Source organism: Microtus pennsylvanicus, chromosome 1 (genome assembly GCF_037038515.1).
Source record: "Microtus pennsylvanicus isolate mMicPen1 chromosome 1, mMicPen1.hap1, whole genome shotgun sequence".
Taxonomy (NCBI): domain Eukaryota; kingdom Metazoa; phylum Chordata; class Mammalia; order Rodentia; family Cricetidae; genus Microtus; species Microtus pennsylvanicus.
The window spans coordinates 174,647,097-174,667,136 of NC_134579.1; the positions used below are offsets into that span (position 1 = coordinate 174,647,097).

The window sequence follows — 20,040 nt, forward strand, 5'->3', positions numbered from 1 at the left end:
CTTGGGGATGTCAGTAACTGAGTAAATATGAACTTTGTTTTCCTGTGGTTGTTTGTGGTTCCTGGAGGAACATGATAGGTTTCTATAAAAGTCAACTTTTACCCAACTTATCAAGGCTGAAGTACCCATGCCTTCCTTAGTTCACTATGCACCTGCCAAAACAAACTCTGTCAAGGCTATTTGTACCTCAGCAACCCCTTGATCCCTGTCATTCTTATCACTTGAGCTGACTTGATTTTATTTCTTCAACTAATCTGGAGCTGTGAGTAAAGGTAAATGGCATCTCTCAAGCCTCATTTTCTCTTCTGCATGCCTTATTTATTCATTTCTCTCGAATTTTCTGTCTTTCTCCTTTCCTTGGAATTAAATGATAATAAGGAAATACAGACCACTTTACAAAATGAATATCAAGGCTCTATATGAATTTTTAATGCATTTTTGTTACATTAAAAAATATCAATCCAAATTCCCACTTCCTCCCCTCTTCCCCCTCCCCTCCCGCTACCTGCACAAACTCTACCCCCAACCACCTCCAATCTTAAGAGAGGACAAGGCACCCTGCCATGTGGAAAGTTCAAGGCCCTCCCCACTACTAGGTTGAGAAAGGAATATATCCAAAGAGAATAGGATATCAAAAATCCAGTACTTGCAGTAGAGAAAAATTCCAGTGCCATTGCCATTGCTATTGCCGACACAGTCTGCCCCAATTGTCAACCACATTCAGAGGGACTAGTTTGATTCCATGATCGTTCATTTCCCATTCAGTTGGAGTTGGTAAGCTCCCATTAGCTCAGGTACATTTTGTCAGTGGGTGAACTCCTCATGGTCTTGACCTCCTTGCTCATAATCTCACTCCTTCCACTCTTCAAGTGGACCTTGGGAGCTCAGTCCAGTGCTCTGATGTGGGTCTCTGCCTCTGTTTCCATCTGTTGTTGGATGAAGGTTCTATGGTGACATTTACAATAATCATCATCTGAGTACAGGGCAAGGCCAGGTCAGGCACCTTCTCGTTTATTACTCAGGATCTTAACTGGGGTTATCTTTGTGGATTCCTGGGAATTTTTCTAGAGCCAGGTTTCTCGCTAATCCGAAAAAAGCTTCCTCATTCAAGATATCTCTTTCATTGCACTCATATCTGTCCTTCCTCCATCTCAACTATCCGATTCACTCAAGTTCTCCCTAACTTCCCCCTTCTCCCCTTCTCTTCACCTTCTCCCCTTCCTTCTTCCCCTTTAACCCCATGCTTCCAAACTATGTCTGGTGATCTTATCTGCTTTCAATTTCCAGGTGGATCTATTTATGTTTTTCTTTGGGTTCACCTTATTAGTTAGCTTCTCTAGGGTCATGAACTATAGGCTCAATGTCTCGTTTATGGCTAGAATCCACGTATGAGTGACTACATACCATATTCATTGGGGGGGGGCTGGGTTACCTCATTCAGGGTAGTGTTTTCTAATTCCATCTATTTGTATGCAAAATTCAAGATGTCATTAGTTTTTACTACTGAGTAGTACACTAATGTGTAGATGTGCCACAATTTCTTTATCCATTCTTCCATTGAGGGGCATCTAGGTTGTTTCCAAGTTCTGGCTATAACAATTAAGGCAGCTATGAACATAGTTGAACAAATGCTTTTGTAGTATGATTGAGCATCTTTTGGGTATATGCCCAAGAGTGGTATTGCTGCAACCTGAGGTAGGTGGATTTCCAATTTTCTGAGAAATCACCACACTGATTTCCATAGTGGTTGCACAAGTTTACATTCCCACCAGCAATGGATGAGCGTTCCACTTACTCCACATCCTCTCTAGCATAAGCAATCATAGTATTTTTGATTTTAGCCATTCTGACAGGTGTAAGATGGTATACACAAAGTTGTTTTGATTTTAATTTTTCTGATAGCTAATGAAGTTGATCATGTCCTTAAGTATCTTTTGATCATTTGAAATTTTTCTGTTGAGAAATCTCTGTTTAGTTCAGTATACCATTTTAATTGGGTTATTTAGATTCTTAATATCTAATTTCTTGAGTTCTTTATATATTTTAGAGATCAGTCCTTTGTCTGATGTGGGGCTGATGAAGTTATTCTCCATTCAGTAGGTTGACTTTTTTCTCATTGGCTGTGTCTCTTGCTTTACAGAAGCTACTCAGTTTCATGAGGTTCAATTTATTCATTGTTGTTCTTATTGTATGTGCTACTGGGTTATACTTAGGAAGTGGTCCCCCCAGTGCCCATGCATTTAAGACTCTTCCCACTTTGTCCTCTTTCAGGTCCAGTGTGGTCAGGTTTATATTTAGGTCTTTAATCCATTTGGACTTGAGTTTTGTGCATGGTGATAGATATGCATCTATTTTCATTCTTCTACAGGTTGACATCCAATTATGCCTGCACCATTTGTTGAAGATGCTTTCTTTTTTTCCATTGTATAATTTTAGATTCTTTGTCAAAAATCAGGTGTTCATAGGTTTGTGAATTAATATCCAGGTCTTGAATTCAATTCTATTGGCCAAAATCTCTGTTTTTATGCCAATACCAAGCTGTTTTCAGTACTGTAACTCTATAATAGAGCTGGGATGGTAATGCCTCCAGCAGTTCCTTTATTGTTCAGTATTGTTTTGGCTATCCTGGGTTTTTTGTTTTTCCATAATAAGTTGATTATTATTCCCTCAAGGTCTGTGAAGAATTATGTTGGGATTTTGATGGGGATTGCATTGAATCTATAGATTGCTTTTGGTAGGATTGCCATTATTACTATGTTGATCCTTCCTAACCAAGAGCATGGGAGAGATTTCCATTTTCTGGTATCTTCTTCAATTTCTTTCTTCAAAGACTTAAAGTTCTTGTCAAATAGGCCTTTCACTTCCTTGGTTAGGGTTACCCCAAGATACTTTATGCTATTTGGGCTGTTGTGAAATGTGCTGTTTCTCTGATTTCCCTCTCAGGTTTTTTATCCTTTGTGTATAGGAGGGCAACTGATTTTTTTGAATAGATCTTGTATCCTGCCACAACATGGAAGGTCTTTATCAGCTATAGAAGTTCTCTGGTAGAGTTTTGGTGGTCACTTATGTACACTATCATATCGTCTGCAAATAACAAAAGTTTAACTTCTTCCTTTCCAATTTGGATCCACTTGATCCCCTTATGTTGTCTTATTGCTATTGCTAGAACTTCAAGCACTATGTTGAAAAGATATGAAGCAAGTGGACAGCCTTGTCTTGTTCCTGATTTTAGCGGAATCACTTTGAGTTTCTCTCCATTTAATTTGATGTTAGCTCTCAGCATGTTGTATATTGCCTTTATTATGTTTAGATATGATCTGTGTATCCCTAATATCTCCAGTAATTTATTATCAAAGGGTGTTGAATTTTGTCAAATTCCTTTTCAGCATCTAATGTAATCATCATATGGGGTTTTTTTTCTTTCAATTCATTTATATGATGAATTACATTAATAGATTTTCATATATTGAACCAGGCCTGCATCTCTGGGATGAAACCTACTTGATCATAATGTATATTTTTTTGATGTGTTCTTGGATTCGGTCTGTCAGAATTTTATTGAGAATTTTAGCTTCCATGCTCATGAGTGAGATTGGTCTGTAATTCTCTTTCTTGATTGAGTCTTTGTGCAGTTTTGGTATTAAGGTAACTGTAGCCTCATAAAAAGAGTTTGGCAATGTTCCTTTTGTTTCTATTATTTGGAACACATTGAGGAGTATATATATTAGCTCTTCTTGGAAGTTCTGGTAGAATTCTGCACTAAAACCATCCAGCCCTGCATATTTTTTTGTTGGGAGGTTTTTTTTTTTAATAGTACATTTTTTTATTGAGAAAAGGAGAAAAAAAAACAAGTTTTCACCTCCTCCCAGCCTCCCATTTCCCTCCCCCTCCTCCCACCCTTCTCCCCTCCTCCCACCCTTCTCCCCCTCCCCCTACTTCTTTCCCCCTCCCTCTCCAGTCCAAAGAGCAGTCATGGTTTTCTGCCCTGTGGTAAGTCCTAGGTCCTCCCCCCTCCGTCCATCTCTAGGAAGGTGAGGTCCCCAGTTAGTTCCTTGGGCAGCTGAGGATAGGGAACCTGAAATGACCCTATTCTAGAGCAATACTGACGAATATCTTGCATATCATCATAGAACCTTCAGCTGGTGATGGATGGAGATAGAGACAGAGACCCACACTGAAGCACTGGACTGAGCTCCCAAGGTCCCAATGAGGAGCAGAAGGAGGGAGAACATGAGCAAAGAAGTTGGGACCACGAGGGGTGCACCCACCCACTGAGACAGTGGAGCTGATCTATTGGGAGCTCACCAAGGCCAGCTGGACTGTGACTGAAAAAGCATGGGATAAAACTGGACTCTCTGAACATGGCAAACAATGAGGGCTGATGAGACGCAAAGGACAATGGCACGGGGTTTTGATCCTATGTAATGTGCTGGCTTTCTTGTTGGGAGGTTTTTGATGACAACTTCTATTTCCTCTCGATGTATATTCTATTTAGAATGCTCATCTGGTCTTGATTTAATTTTGGTATATGGTATCTATCTAACAAGTTGTCCACTTATATTACATTTTCCAATTTTGTGGAGTACAGGCTTTTGTAGTAAGACCTAATGATTCTCTGAATTTCCTCAGTATGTGTTGTTATGTCCCCCTTTTCATTTCTGATTTTGTTAATTTGGATGTTCTTTCTCTGCCTTTTGATTAGTTTAGATATGGGTTTGTCAATCTTGTTAATTTTCTCAAAGAAACAGCTCTTTCATTGATTCTTTGGATTGTTTTCTGTGTTTCTCTTTTGTTCATTTTATCCCTCAGTTTGATTATTTCCAGTCTTCTACTCCTCATGAGTGAGTCTGCTTCTTCTTTTTCTAGAGCTTTAATGTGTGCTATTAAGTTACTAATGTGAGCTTTCTTTAGTGCTATGAACTTTCCTTTTAACACCACTTTCATAGTGCTTCATAGGTTTGGATATGTTGTTTCTTCATTTTTATTGAATTCAAGGAATACTTTTATTTCTTTCTTATTTCTTCCTTGACCCATGGGTGGTTCAGTAGATGATAGTTCAGATTCCATGAGATCGTAGGCTTTCTGGGGGTTGTTTTTAAATTCTAACATTATTCCATGGTGACCCAATAAAACACAGATGGTTACTCCATTTCTTTTTGTATTGTGGACGTTTGCTTTGTTACCAAGTATGTGATCTATTTTAGACAAGGTTCCATGAGGTGCTGAGAAAAAGGTATATTCTATTCTGTTCGGGTGGAATGTTCAATAGATGTCTGTTAAGTCCATTTGATTCATTACGTATGTTAGTCCTCTTATTTCTCTGTTAAGGTTCTGTCTAATTGACCTGTCCATTGGTGTGTGAAGAATGTTGAAGTATCCTACTATTAGTGTGTGGGGTTTGATGTGCGAGATAAGTTTTAGTAATGTTTTCTTTACATATGTGGATACTCTTATAATAGGGGCATAGATATTCAGGATTGAGACTTCATCTTGATGAGTTTTTCCTGTTATGAGTACAAAGTGTTTTTCTCCTTCTCTTCTGATTGATTTTAGATTGAAATCAATTTTGTTAGATATTAGGATAGCCACACCTGCTTGTTTCTTAGGTCCATTTGACTGAAAAATTCTCCCAACACTTTACTCTGAGGTAGTATCTATATTTCAGGTTGAGGTGTGTTTTTGGAAATAGCAGAATGTTGGATCCTGTTTTTTTTTATCCACGTCTTAACCTGTGTCTTTTTATAGGTGAATTGAGTCCATTCATATTAAGTGATATTAATGACCAGTGGTTGTTAACTCTGGTTATTTTTTGCTGGTACTGTTTGTGTGTTTCCCTTCTTTGAGTTGTATTGGTTGAGGGTTATCAGATGTCTGTGTTTTTATGGTATTGTTATCTTCCTTGGGTTGTGGTTTTCCTTCTAGTACTTTCTGTAAGGTTGAGTTTATGGATATGAATTGTTTAAATCTGTTTTTGTCCTGGAATATCTTATTTTCTCCATCGATTGTAAAAGAAAGCTTGGTATAATACTCTGAACTTCCATCCATGGTGTCTTTGTGTCTGCAGCCATCTATCCAAGACCTTCTGACTTTTATGGTTTCCATTGAAAAGTCAGGTGTACTTCTGATAGGTTTACCTTTATGTTACTTGACCTTTTTTCTTAGCAGCTCTTAATATTTTTTCTTAATTATGTATGTTATGTGTTTTGATTATTATAGGGCAAGGGTTTTTTTTTGATCCGGGCTATTTGGTGTTCTGTAAGCTTCTTATATCTTCATAGGGATATTTTTCTGTAGGTTGGGAAAGTTCTCTTCTATAATATATTTTCTGTGCCTTTGAGCTGGAGTTATTCTCCTTTCTCTACTCCTATTATTCTTAGGTTTGGTCTTTTCATGGTGTCCCAGATTTCCTGAATGTTTTGTGTTAGGAATTTGTTGGATTTAATGTTTTGTTTAACCAGGAAGTCTAATTCCTCTATAGTATCTTTAGCACCTGAGATTCTTTCTTCTATCTTTTGTATTCTGTTGGTTATACTTGTTTCTTTAGGTCCTGTTCATTTACCCAGATTTTCTATATCCAGCCTTCCCTCAGTCTCTGTTTCTTCATTACCTCTATTTTGGTCTTCAAGTCTTGAACTGTTTCCTTCACCTGTTTGATTGCTTTTCCATAGTTTTCTTGAGCATCGTTGAGGGACTTACTAATTTCTTCTACATTTTTGTTTGTCTTTTCTTCCATTTCTTTAAAGGAGTTTTTTACTTCCTCTTTTAAGGTCTCCTTCATTCATAAAGTTATGTTTAAAATCATTTTCTTCTACTTCTTTTGGATTAGGATGATCAAGTCTTCCTGTTGTGTGTCCACTGGGTTCTAGTGTTACCATGTTTCTTTTTAGGATGTTGGAGGAATTCTTGCATTGGCGCCTACTCATCTCTTCCTTCAAATGAGGCCAGCAGAGTCTTGGTGTCTTAGTCTGATCTTTTTGCTGTGACTGTCTGAGTACCTGGGAGTTTTTCTTGGTCTGCCTTCACTTAGGTCCCCTCAATATTGGAGCAAACTCTGTTGCAATGTTCTCTCTGGTCCCCTCAGCACTGGAGTGGGCAGTATTACAGAGGTCCAAGGACCTTGCAGGTGAAAGAACAGACTTGAGGGCAGGGTGGGTTGTGGGAAATAAACCATTCTAACGGTATTGTTGCTTGGTATACCAGTTATACCTGGAATTTATAAAAAAAAAACTAAAAAACCCATAACTATAAAAAACAAAGGCCCAATATAGAAATAAACAAATGAAATGAAACTCTTATATATTCGTGTTATTTCTCATCTTTAGATTCTAGATTTTCTGATACATAAAAACCACATACAAATAAGGGTCTGGGAGAAGAAAGGAGAATGGCAGTAGGGGTAGAGGAAAGGGAAATAAAGGGGGCATATCCTCTTACCAATTTAAGTATTAAGTAGAGATTTATCTGACAGATGCTATGCAGATATTTGCATGCACTGGATTGTGCAAAGGTGTAATATGTCTTTAAGTTCTCTCTTCTCTCTCTCCCTCTCTGAATGAAGGTAAATTTATTGAATTTGCGTAGCTAGTCTCATTTTATTTTAGCTATTCCTTTCTTGTGTTTAATCTCAGATAAAAGTAATAATTAATCAAAAATCTTACTAATGTGAAAAATTTTGTTAACTGATAGTATGTTCATTGAAATTTTGCTAGTAATTACTAATAGGTGAATTTTTTATCTATTTTAGTCTATCAAATAATATGTTTACATATATTAATTATTTATTTTCATTGTATTTCCTATTAGTCTGTACCTATTCATATCCCTTATGACAATATATCATATAACAGAGATGTTAGTGCGTACACAAATGGCTATCATTTGTGTTTAGTGGCATAACCTTATTGCACTATGTTTCATAAAGAAATTATCATTCAAGGATTAACTCATCATGCATTTTGAACCCATCTCCCTCCATGCCCCCTTTATTTCACTTTCCTCTACCCCTAATGCCATTCTCCTTTCTTCTCCCAGACCCTCATTTGTATGCGTTTTTATGTATCAGAAAATCTAGAATCTAAAAATGAGAAATAACATGAATATATAAGAGTTTCATTTCATTCGATTATTTCTATATTGGGCCTTTATTTTTATAGTTATAGTTTTTTTTAGTTTTTTTATAAATTCCAGGTATAACTGGTATACCAAGCAACAACTTCATTTTCTAGGCTTTATGCTCACTGAATTAATTGTTCCTTTGGAGTTTAGAAACTTTTTAACTTTTATTGTTAGTTGTATTATTTTCTTAGCTATTAAATCCTTTTCAGAAAACCTTACCATTTGGTTTAATCCTAAGAAAAGCTGTGCCACCAACCCAAAGAATGCCAATCAAACCAGATTAGACCGAATTAAAATGCCCGTGTTTAATAATTGTGATGCTCTTAGCAGGCTGGGATAGGTTGGCAGGGGGAGGAGCCCACATAAACCCAAACCACATGTTTTTTTTTCCCGAAGCAAGCCTAAAGACCCTGTTGAAGTGGCCGTGATCCTCCCCGAGGAAGGGTCAGTGCTTGGCAGGCTAGGAGCTGGAGTCCAAGCACTTGGCAGTCTAGGAATTGGAGTCCAACTCAATATCACATTCCAGATTCTTTGGATATAGGTATGTTAGAGGACTGGGGTCTCACTTTTGACTAAACATCCTAGACTCCTTGGACATAGGGGTATCAGCTCAAGTCTGGCTATATCCTGTGTGCACGGGGGCAATGTGGGAGAGAGGAGAGCTGGGAATTTAGATCATGCTCGGTAAGAGGTATGGCTGGGGCAGCATATGGTTTGCTGTCATCCTGGAGTATGAGAAGGAAGGTAGTCAGAAGAAAAAACATTGTAATTATTGGCCCTGTGAAATGAGGCTAGCCATAGGATGGGACACAATAGCAGATAACCCAGGGTTATTTAAGACCAGATTTTAATTGGCAGGTGCTCTTAATCCAGGAGAGTTGGTACCAATGGTGAAGTCCCAGGAGCTGCTGCATGTCTTTGGTGTTGTCTGGGGTGCACTTTGTAGGTTGGTCTTGGCCCAGACAGCAGGAATAACTTATAAAATATGCTTGAAACTGGCTGGGGTTAGCAAAAGGCTCTGAAGACTTGTTAGGTGTTTTTTTTTTTTTTCCTAGACTTGGTTTTGAGAGCTGGAACAGATTTACATCTTGGTACCATAGCAAAAGGCTATTGCTTTAGGTTAAAAGATAAAGGAAATTGGGAACTCTGAACCTCTGGAGACGTACCTGAAACCTGTTAGTCCTGGACTATGAAGCTTGTAAAAGGGGCATACCTGTCTGTATGTTAGTGTCATGGATGAAGTAATAAGTTAACAGTGCTTTAAGTTGTCAAATGCAAATGAGTAAATATGAGACATCTTTTTTAGCAATACAGGCAATCCCAAATACTCTCCTTAATTCTTGGACAGCACCAGTCTCAGAAGCAGTTCTTACCATTAGCTGCTGAGTACAAGAGGCCCAAAGATTTTTTCTGTGGGGGAAAGATTTTAGTCTACCTGTCTTGGCAGGATGAGATGATTGATTGCCTAGGTGAAGAAGCAATCAGGAAGCTGAAGAGGTAAAAGGCTGCTTTCTGGTTTGTGGGTTGTTTTGCCAAAACCAGAGGCAAAGCCTGGAAACAAAAAATCTTCTGTCATCTTTGAAGAGCTAAAGGGTGCTATGGATGTTACATGTCTGTGTTAGAAGCTCTTGTTGTTAGAATGCCATGCCCTTAGATCTGTTAAGGCACATGATAATAAGGTACTGTTATTCAAACTAGTCATATAAGCTAAATTTAGGCATGCATGTTATCCAATTACTTATCATTTTTCAATGTTAGTAGATGTAAAATTAAAAGGAATTTTTTTTCATTTAAACACTGCTTGGCCCATTAGCTCTAGGCTCTTACTGGCTAACTCCCACATCTTGATTAACCCATTTTTAATAATCTGTGTAGCACCACGAAGTGATCCTTACCAGGAATATTCTAACCCATGTACATCTTGGGCTGGAGCTTCATGGCATCTGCCTGACTCTGCTTTCTTCCTCCAGAATTCTGTTCTGTTTACTCTGCCCACCTAAGGGCTGGCCTATCAAAAGGCCAAGGCAGTTTCCTTATTAGCCAATGAAAGTAACACATAGACAGATGACCCTCCTACACTATTTCCCCGTTTTCTGTTTAAACAAAAAAGAAAGGCTTTAACTTTAGCATAGTAAAATTACATATAACAAAACAGTTATAAAGCAACAATTACAGTTACAATATTTATATCTATTTATCTTTTATCATAACAATGGAAAACTATAACTAACCATTCTTCAACTCCATCAAAGACTTCAAAAGGATATTATATTACCTAAGCAAACAAGAAATAAGCAACTTTAAAAGAAATATTTTAATAAGTCAAAGAACCTTATAATGAGTACAAATTCACAAAGAAACATTTATATATTACACAGACATTCTGTGGCCATATCATTCTGACAAACAGAAAAAAATAATTTTAGAAGCCTGTGTTAGCTGACCAATTTAAAATTTTGGCTTAATTAGGTGGCAGAAGCCAGAAGGGTGGAAAGACAGGGGAAACAGATTTATTTATTTTTTAAAAAATTTAGAGTGAGACAAACTAAAAACAGCTTAGAGAAACAGTGAGGCTGATAGTGGGGCAGGAGCACATGGCAGAAACCACGGGCTTATGGAGCCTTGTTTAAGTTAGGTGTTAGTCCCAATTTAAAAGAAATTTTTGTAAAAGGCTGCCCAAGTGGTAAACAGCAGGGAAGGTCGGGAGCAGAGTGGGGCTAGAGTGATCGAGAATAGGTGGCCAAGGCCAGGGAAACAGCTGATGGGCGAGCACCATTACAAAAGTGATGGGCATTAGCCTCCACTGTCCTTGGCCTATTGGAAAGGGATTCAGGTTTAGATTCCCAAATTCAGAGCGGGACAGGAGCCAGCAGCACCTCCAGGTGGTGTGTTGGAAGCCTGCAGGGTACAGAGAAACGGAAGTGGGACAGGACAAACTGCGGGCCATGAGTAAGAAGAGAGAGAGAGACAGAGAGAGAGAAACTGTAGTGGGGACTGGACACGAATGCACATTTAGAAACCATGAGCTTTTGTAGCATTGTTAATTTAGGTTAGAGAGCCCCAATTTAAAAGTGACACACTCTTATATCCAAAGAGTCTGGAATGTAATATTGAGTTTGACTCCAACTCTCAGCCTGCCAAGCGCTAACCCATCCCCGAGGAGGGTCAGGACTTAAGCAACAGGGTAATTAGGCTCAGTTCAGAAAAAGAAACACATAGTTTTGGGTTTGTGTGGGCTCCTCTCCCTGCCATGCTGTCTTGGTCCACCCAAGAATGTCACATTTATTAAACACGGCCATTCTAATTCGGTCTAATCTGACTTTTCTTAAGACTAAGCCAAACACTTGCCTACCTCAAAAAGAGTTTTCCTTTCTGTTTCCCTCTAGCATTTTCAGAGTTTCTGGTCTTACTTTAAGGTATTTGACCCATTATGAATTGCTTTTTATATAGGGTGAGTGATAGTGATCTGGCTTCATTCTTCCATGTATGGAATCTTTCACCAAACTCTCTCCTTAGATTCCATGACAGTGGGTTAGTAGTTTTCAGATTCCTGGCAGTCCTGACTCCTCACAGTACTGTGTGGGGACTTCTATTTGGGGGATTGATTGTAATGTTTTAGTTGCTGGTATTGTTTCCATGGTAGCGTTTGCAATTTGATGTAGGACAAGTTTTATTAAAGTTGAGACATCCTTCTGCTCCATTGGACTTCAGGAATAGCTCAGCATTTAAGACCTCCCACGTAGCTTCAAGGTACCCCGTTTGAGCTTCAATTCTACTTCAAGAGCAGAACACTCCAGAAATAGCCACAACTGGTGGGTGTTTCAATAAGGAAAACAAAGTCATAGCCAGTTAAAAATACGTAGCTCTCTCAACTTAAATAAGGGTCAATAAAGGAACAGTGCTGGGTAAAGGAGACATGGACAGAAGAAAAGCAAGTGAGACTAAGTGTGCCACTGCTTCAAATAAGGATTTAATACCTCACCTGACAATACAGGAAGGTGCATCCCTACGAGTGGCTTGGTTCGCCCTAAAACCACTGTAGGATCTAGTTTTGTGGGTAAAATACACACCTGCCACATCTGGCTGTAATTAATATATGTAACTATTCATCTTGCTTAGCCTGTTCTACCTGGGAGAGAACCTGTCTGGCAGTTTCTGAAAGCTGTCTGCTGGAATTTGTGACTGTCCTCCCCACTAAGGATTTCACTTAGAGGCTCAAGGTCTCTTATAGGATACCTTACATAAGGTCTCAGCTGTTATATATTTCCTAACAACATTTGAATGTTATTTATTGTCTTTAAACCATTCTTTCTGAATTCAACGTTTTGAGGCTTAATTTCTTCAGGGTATAACATATGACCTAAATACTGGAAAAGTGGATGCCTCTGCACTTTCTCTGGGGTAATAACTAGCCCCACATGGCTAAGGCTCTGTTGTAGTAGTTCATACATCTCAAGTAAAAGTCCTACATCTCTATGGGCAACCAAGATATCATGCATATAATGGACAAAATGTGGAAATTGATCTCTGACATTTCGTATAGCCTGAGCTATGAACTTCTGGCATAAGGTGGTACTGTGTTATACCCTGGGGTAAGATGCTCCATTGATATCTCTACATTGGCTGTCTGAAATTAACTGAGGGGATACTAAAAGCAAATCTTTGGCAATCTTGAGGCACCAAAGGGATGGTATAAAAACAATCTTTTAAGTCTAAAATAATTTTATGGGTGCCTTTTGGTATTGTGGTAGGAGAAGGCAGCCCTGGTTCTAATGCTCCCATCAGATGCATGGTTCCATTGACCTCCCTTAAATCCTGAATCAATCTCCACTTTCCTGATTTCTTTTTAAAGACAAAAATTGGAGAATTCCATAGTGAATTAATGGTGTAATGTGTCCATTATTCAGTTGTTCTTGCACTAACTGTTGGGCAACTTGTAATTTTTCTTCTGTTAGAGGTCACTGATTTATCCATACAGGCTCATCATTTCCCAGGATACTGGGTAGGCATGGAGTGCAGATTTTCAGTGATCTCTCCTAAAAATACCCCAATCCTGCCCTAGGATGTCTACCATCAGTATAATAGGTTCGATCCTTCCCTTATTTTCCTTGCCTAGACCTTGATTAGGCAATAATCCTTGTTGAAACAGTTGATTAGTAATAGGTGTACTGAGGGAATATAAATATACCTCAATTCTGGACATAATATCTCAGCCCCAATAGGTAAATGAGGAATACTATGTGGCTGGAAAGTTCCTTCATGGCCCTCTCCAGTGCAGCTCATTACTGTTTGTTCAGGATTTCGAGTCTGGTCAATTCCTTGTAGCTGTGTAATAGTATCTGTCTTTGGCCACTTAGAAGGCCACTGGATAGAAGTTATAACCAAAATATCCACTCCAGTATATAGACAACCCAAAAATCTTCTTCCATTTATAAACAAAGTGAGTTCTTCTCTCTGAGGTCCTGTGGCTTGTAGACAATGGGCATCTGATGAACCAAATTCATCCTTTCCTCTCTTATCTTTCTTAACCTGATTTTTGGTTTGCACATCAGGTAGTAAAATTAATTGTGCAAGCCTCTGACCTGCTTTTATTACAGAAACTCAACTTGGTGAGTGAGTCATTACCCTGATCTTTTCCTCAAAGTCAGCATCACTGACTCCAGGAACAACAATAATTCCTTGCATAATGGTGCAACTTCTTCCTAGTAACAGACCTACAGGGCCTTTGATAAGGGCCCATAAACCCCAATGGGGAGAGCTTGCATCCCTACTTTGGGTGTCTGAACCATGCATATGGAAGAACTGAGGTCAAGCCCTGCACTTCCTATGGTTGTTCTAAAAAGGTCCTGAATGGATATCCCTGTGGGAGGAGAAGTTGTTGAATTGCCCCATAATTAATTCTGTCTCAGGGCCTGAGGCTAGCCCCTAAAAGGGGATTTTCTAGGTCATCTCCTTTTGATCTGCACTCACTAGTCCAATGTTTTCCTCTCCTGCATCTCCTGCATATTCTTGCTTCTCTTCTTGTCCTCAGGTTTACTCTCCTATCAGGACATTGTCTGTCCTGATTGTGATGCCCTGTAAGACCACATCCAAAACAGCTTCCAGGAAGACCTGTAGCTTCCATTCTCCCTGGGCCTAGAACTCTTTGTTGGGATAGGACATCATTAATTGTCTTTCTTTGCAAGGTAGCAGCTATGGCCATTCCCTGTGTATATGATTGGCCAATATCTGTGCAAATTCAGATATAATCTGTAATGTTATTCTGCTTTCTACAAGGTCTTAGAGCCGCCTCACATTTAGCATTGGCATTCTCTAAGGCTAGCTGTTTAATTGTTAACTGTCTTGCTTCTTTGTCTCCAATCAACTTATAAGATGCCTGTGTTAGTCTGGAAACAAAGTCCTGAAATAATTCATCTGGTCCCTGGTGTGGGAGGTCCCTCTGTCTATGTGTTGCTTTCATTGGTTAATAAATAAAGAAACTGCCTTGGCCTTTTGGTAAGGCAGAACTTAGGGAGGTGGGAAAGATGGAACTGAATGCTGGGAGGAAGAAGGGAGGAGTCTGGGAGATGCCATGAATCTGCTGCCAGAGATAGAAGTGCTGGAACTTTGCTGGTAGGCCACAACCTCATGGTGATATACAGATTAATAGAAATGGGTTAAGTTAAGATTCAATAGTTAGCCAATAAAGAGTTATAGCTAATGGACCAAGCAGTAATTTAATTAATACAGTTTCTCTGAGGTTATTTCAGTTGTGGTCAGCCAGGACAAACAAGCAGCCCTTCCTGTTACAGGTCCCTGTCTTATACTAGACAACTCCTCAGTCTTTTCTTTTGATGATGAAAGTCTATTCCAGGCCTTCTTGGCCACTGCACTAATTTGGACATACATTGCCATATCAAAGTCTAATGACTGATCTGCTCCTATATAACGTCCCTCACCTGCAAGCATTTCATATGAAATAGGAACCTGTTGAGCCCTGTTTCTCTTAACTGTGGTCTGACATTGTTATAGTTTCCTCCTGTCAAGCAAGCTTTGGCTATCTGCTTCCAATCCCCTGGGGGCAGTACTTCTATTGCAATATTTTCTAATAGCATTTGGGTAAATGGGTCCATTAGGCCATACTGAGCTCAGTCAGTCTTTAATTCTTTGGGTAACATAAATGATATGGAAGTATGTATTCTAAGCAAATTCTCTTGAGCATCTCTTTGTTCTATTATGGGATACAATTGAAATCTTTGCATCTCTTCCCCTCTGTTAGTGGCTTGTAAAGTTGTAAAGGAGATTCATTATTATAATTAGGCATTTGCCTCGCCTTTGGAGCATTTTGTACCATCATCGGTGAATCTAAACCAGTTATTACAGTAGGAAGAGAATTACTCTTCTGGCAAGAGTCCTGGATCCTCAGAGTTTCCTGTCTCTGCTATAGTGAGGTTACTTTTTCAAGCCTCTTAGCTCTTTCTGAATCTCATTATCATTTTCCTGTCTTTCAGCATTGCTGGTTATTAATGAGGGAGATGAAGATTCCTCTTCCTAATACTCTAATTCATTAGGCTCTGAATGATTGTAACCACTCAGTTCTGTAAAAGCATCTAGCAACTCCTCTGGTGGTGTAGAGGGTATTGTCTCCCTTCTAACTGACTCAGAGGGAAGTATCTCCTGATGTACAGGATTTTAGTCCAACCTTTCCTGTATTAGGATCCAGAAATGATGTGTGTCTATGGGGATGATTTCTGATCCATAATCACAATAATGTTGAATCTTTATCCCAACTTCTTTCCACGTCATGGCATGTAAAGTCCTGAACTCAGAAAACCAAGAACATAGATGCCCTATAAATTTTAAAAAATCCTGTATCTGATGTTGCTGTTCTCTTGCTCCTCTATCCTTTAAAATATCTCCAATCAACTCTATGCTATTTTATTGCTTCTTCCTTCACCTATATAGTTCAATATATTTACAAACTTTTTACTCCCAATTTTATTGTCCTGCTTTATTCTATACTTTTTTTTTAAATTCTATTCTTTATTTCTGAGTGCTTGCTACTTACATATCCACCTGTAGTGCAATTTTCTAATGGGTTTCTCAAATTCTCCTCCATACATCTGGTCACTTCTACCGTGCTTTTTAGGGTTCACTGATCAGCTCCACATTGGATGCCACTATGTCGGGGTCCAACCACAATAAAATTATATCTTGAACCAGAGTGGAGGCATGGGAATAATTGAGGCAGAGTTCACAGGGCAATATCAGGAGGGCATTTCAGAGCTCATTCAAATCCTGAAGATCACCCACATTTATTATACAAACAGCGTTTATATCAAAAGGAAAACTGAGGGGGATTCATTAGCATTCTGTTTCTTGGGTAGCAGGTCTGAATGAGTTAGGTAACTTCCACAACTATGGCTGCTCTGTCATGTAGACTGAATTAACACCTCTTCCTCATGCAACCTCCTAAATTACAAAAAAAGGAGCAGCGTGACATTGGCATATCGTAATCCTTTGTTTAGGGTGGCATCAGGTTGCCTAAAAAGGCTAGGTGAGCACCTTCTGTGTGGCAGATGTAAATTGTGCTCTGAAGGATGCTCAGAATTATAGCTGCCATGCAATGTAGATATATGGACCTGTATAATATGACCCCTAAATAAAAAATAAAAATTTATTTTACAAAGAAACATTTCAGTTACAAACATGTACTCTACCCCAATTGTTTGCTGTCTTCTTTCTAACTTGACAAACTGAACAACCTTGAATAACTTGATCGGTTGCATCCTCTGTACCCTAATTTCCTGTATGTTTAGAATTAAGATCAGTTTTTCCATCTGGAATGACAGAAAAATCTTTCTAAATTCCTGCTATGTTTGTTTCTTCATATTTTATAGAGTGATAATAAAAATGTAAAAACATAAGATTCTTTTAAATTTAAATCATATAGCATATATAAGTGCTTATTATAGTAAATATTAATATGTGAGGGACATTTCAGTGGTGCTTGGCACATGTAGACCACACAAAAGCATTACTCACTATTGGAAAATACTATGATAGTGAAGAAAATTTTGTCATTTTTGCTTCTAGGTAAATCACTATGGACAATCAAGATGAATATGTACTTAACTTCAGAGGCTATAACTTTGAAAGAAGTTTAGTTAACATGAACATAGTGGAAAACATGGATGATCAGGAAATTAGAGATGATGATGTCTTCATAGTCACATATCCAAAATCTGGTGAGTGGCATAAATAGGTCATATGGTATTCGTCTTTGTTTTTTGTTTGTTTGTTTTTTTTTATTTTGTGTTGCAGGGAACCACTTGTTCGACCCAGCTGCCCAGAAACAAAATAATCACATAGAAACTGTATTAATTAAACCACTGCTTGGCTCATTAGCTCTAGCTTCTTATTGGCTAACTCTTGCATCTTAATTAAACCCATTTCTATTAATCTGTATATCACTGCAAGGTCATGACCTACCAGCAAAGTTTCAGCACATCTATCTCTGGCAGAGGAGCCATGGCATGTCCTAGACACGACCATTCTTTCTCCCAGCATTCAGTCCAGTCTTCCCTACCTACCTAAGTTTTGCCCTATTAACATGCCAAGGAAGTTTCTTTATTCACTAATGGTAATCACACACATAGGGGACTCTCACATCAATTTTGTTTTGTTTTTTCAAGATAGGGTTTCTCTGTCACTTTGGAACCTGTCCTGCACCTACCTCTTGTAGACAAGAATGGCCTCGAACTCACAGAGATCCATCTACCTCTGCCTCACGATTGCAGGCATTGAAGGTGTGTGCTACAACTGTGTGGTATTTTGGTTTAATAATAAGTGCATAAATATTCTCCTTTCCACATACTGTCATTTCAACAATACTACAAGAATTATCTGGATTCTCATTACCAATAACCACATCTTTGTAAGTGAGAACGGAGCAAAGAGGTGTAGAATTCAGCCTTACTGATGTGAGTGTTCAATACAGACAAAGGGGAATGAAAAAGTGGCATATCTAAGCATGCTTAGCATGCTAAAGGAAAAGAAAGCTCCAAGTTATTTTTTAAAACGGATACATTACTATTGGTATTATTAAAACCTACTTCAGCACTAAAAACAGGGTTGTTATTTGTTCCTACAGGTACCATTTGAACACAACAGATCCTCAGCCTGATTTATTTTGAGGGACACAGGAACAACACTGAAAACATCCAAACAGTAGACAGAGCACCATTCTTTGAGTACAATATTCATAATGTGAACTTTGCCAAAATGCCATCACCTCATATCTTTTGTTCCCACCTCCCGTATTATTTGGTGCCAAAAGTTTTCAAGAACAAAAAAGTCAAAGTATGTCATAGAGCTTAGTGACTTACTGTACCCATGATGCCTTCTCTAAATACTGAATAATTAGTCTATTCTAATGTTTTGCCACTGTGATGCAGCTGCTATGAACATTCTTGAGTGTGTTTCCTGGTACTCTCCCAGCAGTTTCCCTAGAACCCACACCCATGAATAGAGCTGCAGAGCCACAATGACCAGAGTATTCCACTTACATAGGTAGTACAGTAATTCTGAAGAAAGTCTATTAGTCATTTCTTGCAGAAATGCTCAATAGATGAATTCGTAGCGTTTCCCTAGTAACTTGACATGTCAGAATTTTAGATGTTTATAAACATGGCATCTAGGAAGAGGTGTCTCAAATGTATCTTAATTTGCATCCTCATTCTTATATTGGAAGTAGCGTGTAGGATGTTTATTGGCCATCATTATTTTTGTTTGTGTGGAAAGTGTCTATCATTAGCCCAATATTTTACTACATTCTTCTGGTCAGTTTGCTTTCTATCACTTCTAGATATGAATCTATTTTACCTCATCCCCATTGTTTGTGTTTCTATCAATAACATTCTTAATTTTAGTTTTAGAAAACTGATTTTTCTTTTTATTGTTATTTTTCATATTTTTTGTTAAAAAGTAATTTTCAATCTATATACCAACACCGGTTCCCCCTCTAATATTTTCTTCCATCCCCCACCTCCCCTCTTCCCATTTCCAATCCATTTCTCAGAGGGAGAAAGGCCTTCCTTCAGAAATCAACAAGGTCTGGAATACTAACTTGAGGCAGGAGCAAGCCCCTACTCCTAATATCAAGCCTGAGTAAGGTATCCCAATATAGGGAACTGACTCTGAAAAGCAGATTTATGCACCTGGGATAGGTCCTTGTGTGACTGCCAGCGCCCCCTCCAAAAGATCAAACCACATATTTGTCACCCACATTTAGAGGGTCTAGTTCAGTCCCATGCAGGTTCCCCAGCTGTCAGTCTATAGTCTCTGATTTCCCAATTGCTCTGGTCAGCTGTCTCTCTGGGATTCCCCACCATGCTCTTTACTTCCCTTGTTATTTTGATCTGTCCTCCTCTCTTCAGATGAAGTGCAGGAGCTCAGCTGAATGCTTGACTGTGGGTCACTGCATCTGCTTCCAGCAGTTACTGGATGTAGAATCAATGATGACAATTAGGGTAGTCATTAATCTGAATAAAGAAGAAGGCCTTTTCAGACACTATTACTAGGAGACTGGAATGGAGTCGTCCTCATGGATTCCTGAGAATTTTTCTAGTACCAGGTTTCTTCTCCCTAACTTCCTCTATCAAGATATCTTCCTCATTGTTCTCTCCTAACTTGGTCTTGTTGATTCATCATATTCTTATCCTCCAACTCCTCCCTTTTACCCTCTTCCCCATTTACTCAAGAGATCTTAATATTTTCCTTCCTGGCTCTTTCCATATGTGTCCCTCTTAAAGTCCTCCTTTTTAGCTTGCATCTCTGGGGCTATGGATTATAACTTTGTTATCCTTTGATTACATCTAATATCCACTTAAGAGTGACTACATACCATGTCTGTGTTTCTGGACCTGGGACATCTTACCTCACTAA

The 20,040-nt window shown here is 38.7% G+C and overlaps 1 pseudogene; it reads left to right on the top strand.

Moving 5' to 3' along the window:
- The first annotated feature begins 219 nt into the window (after positions 1-219).
- Positions 220-20,040, top strand: part of LOC142842510 (amine sulfotransferase-like) — a 35,564-nt pseudogene continuing 15,743 nt past the window's right edge.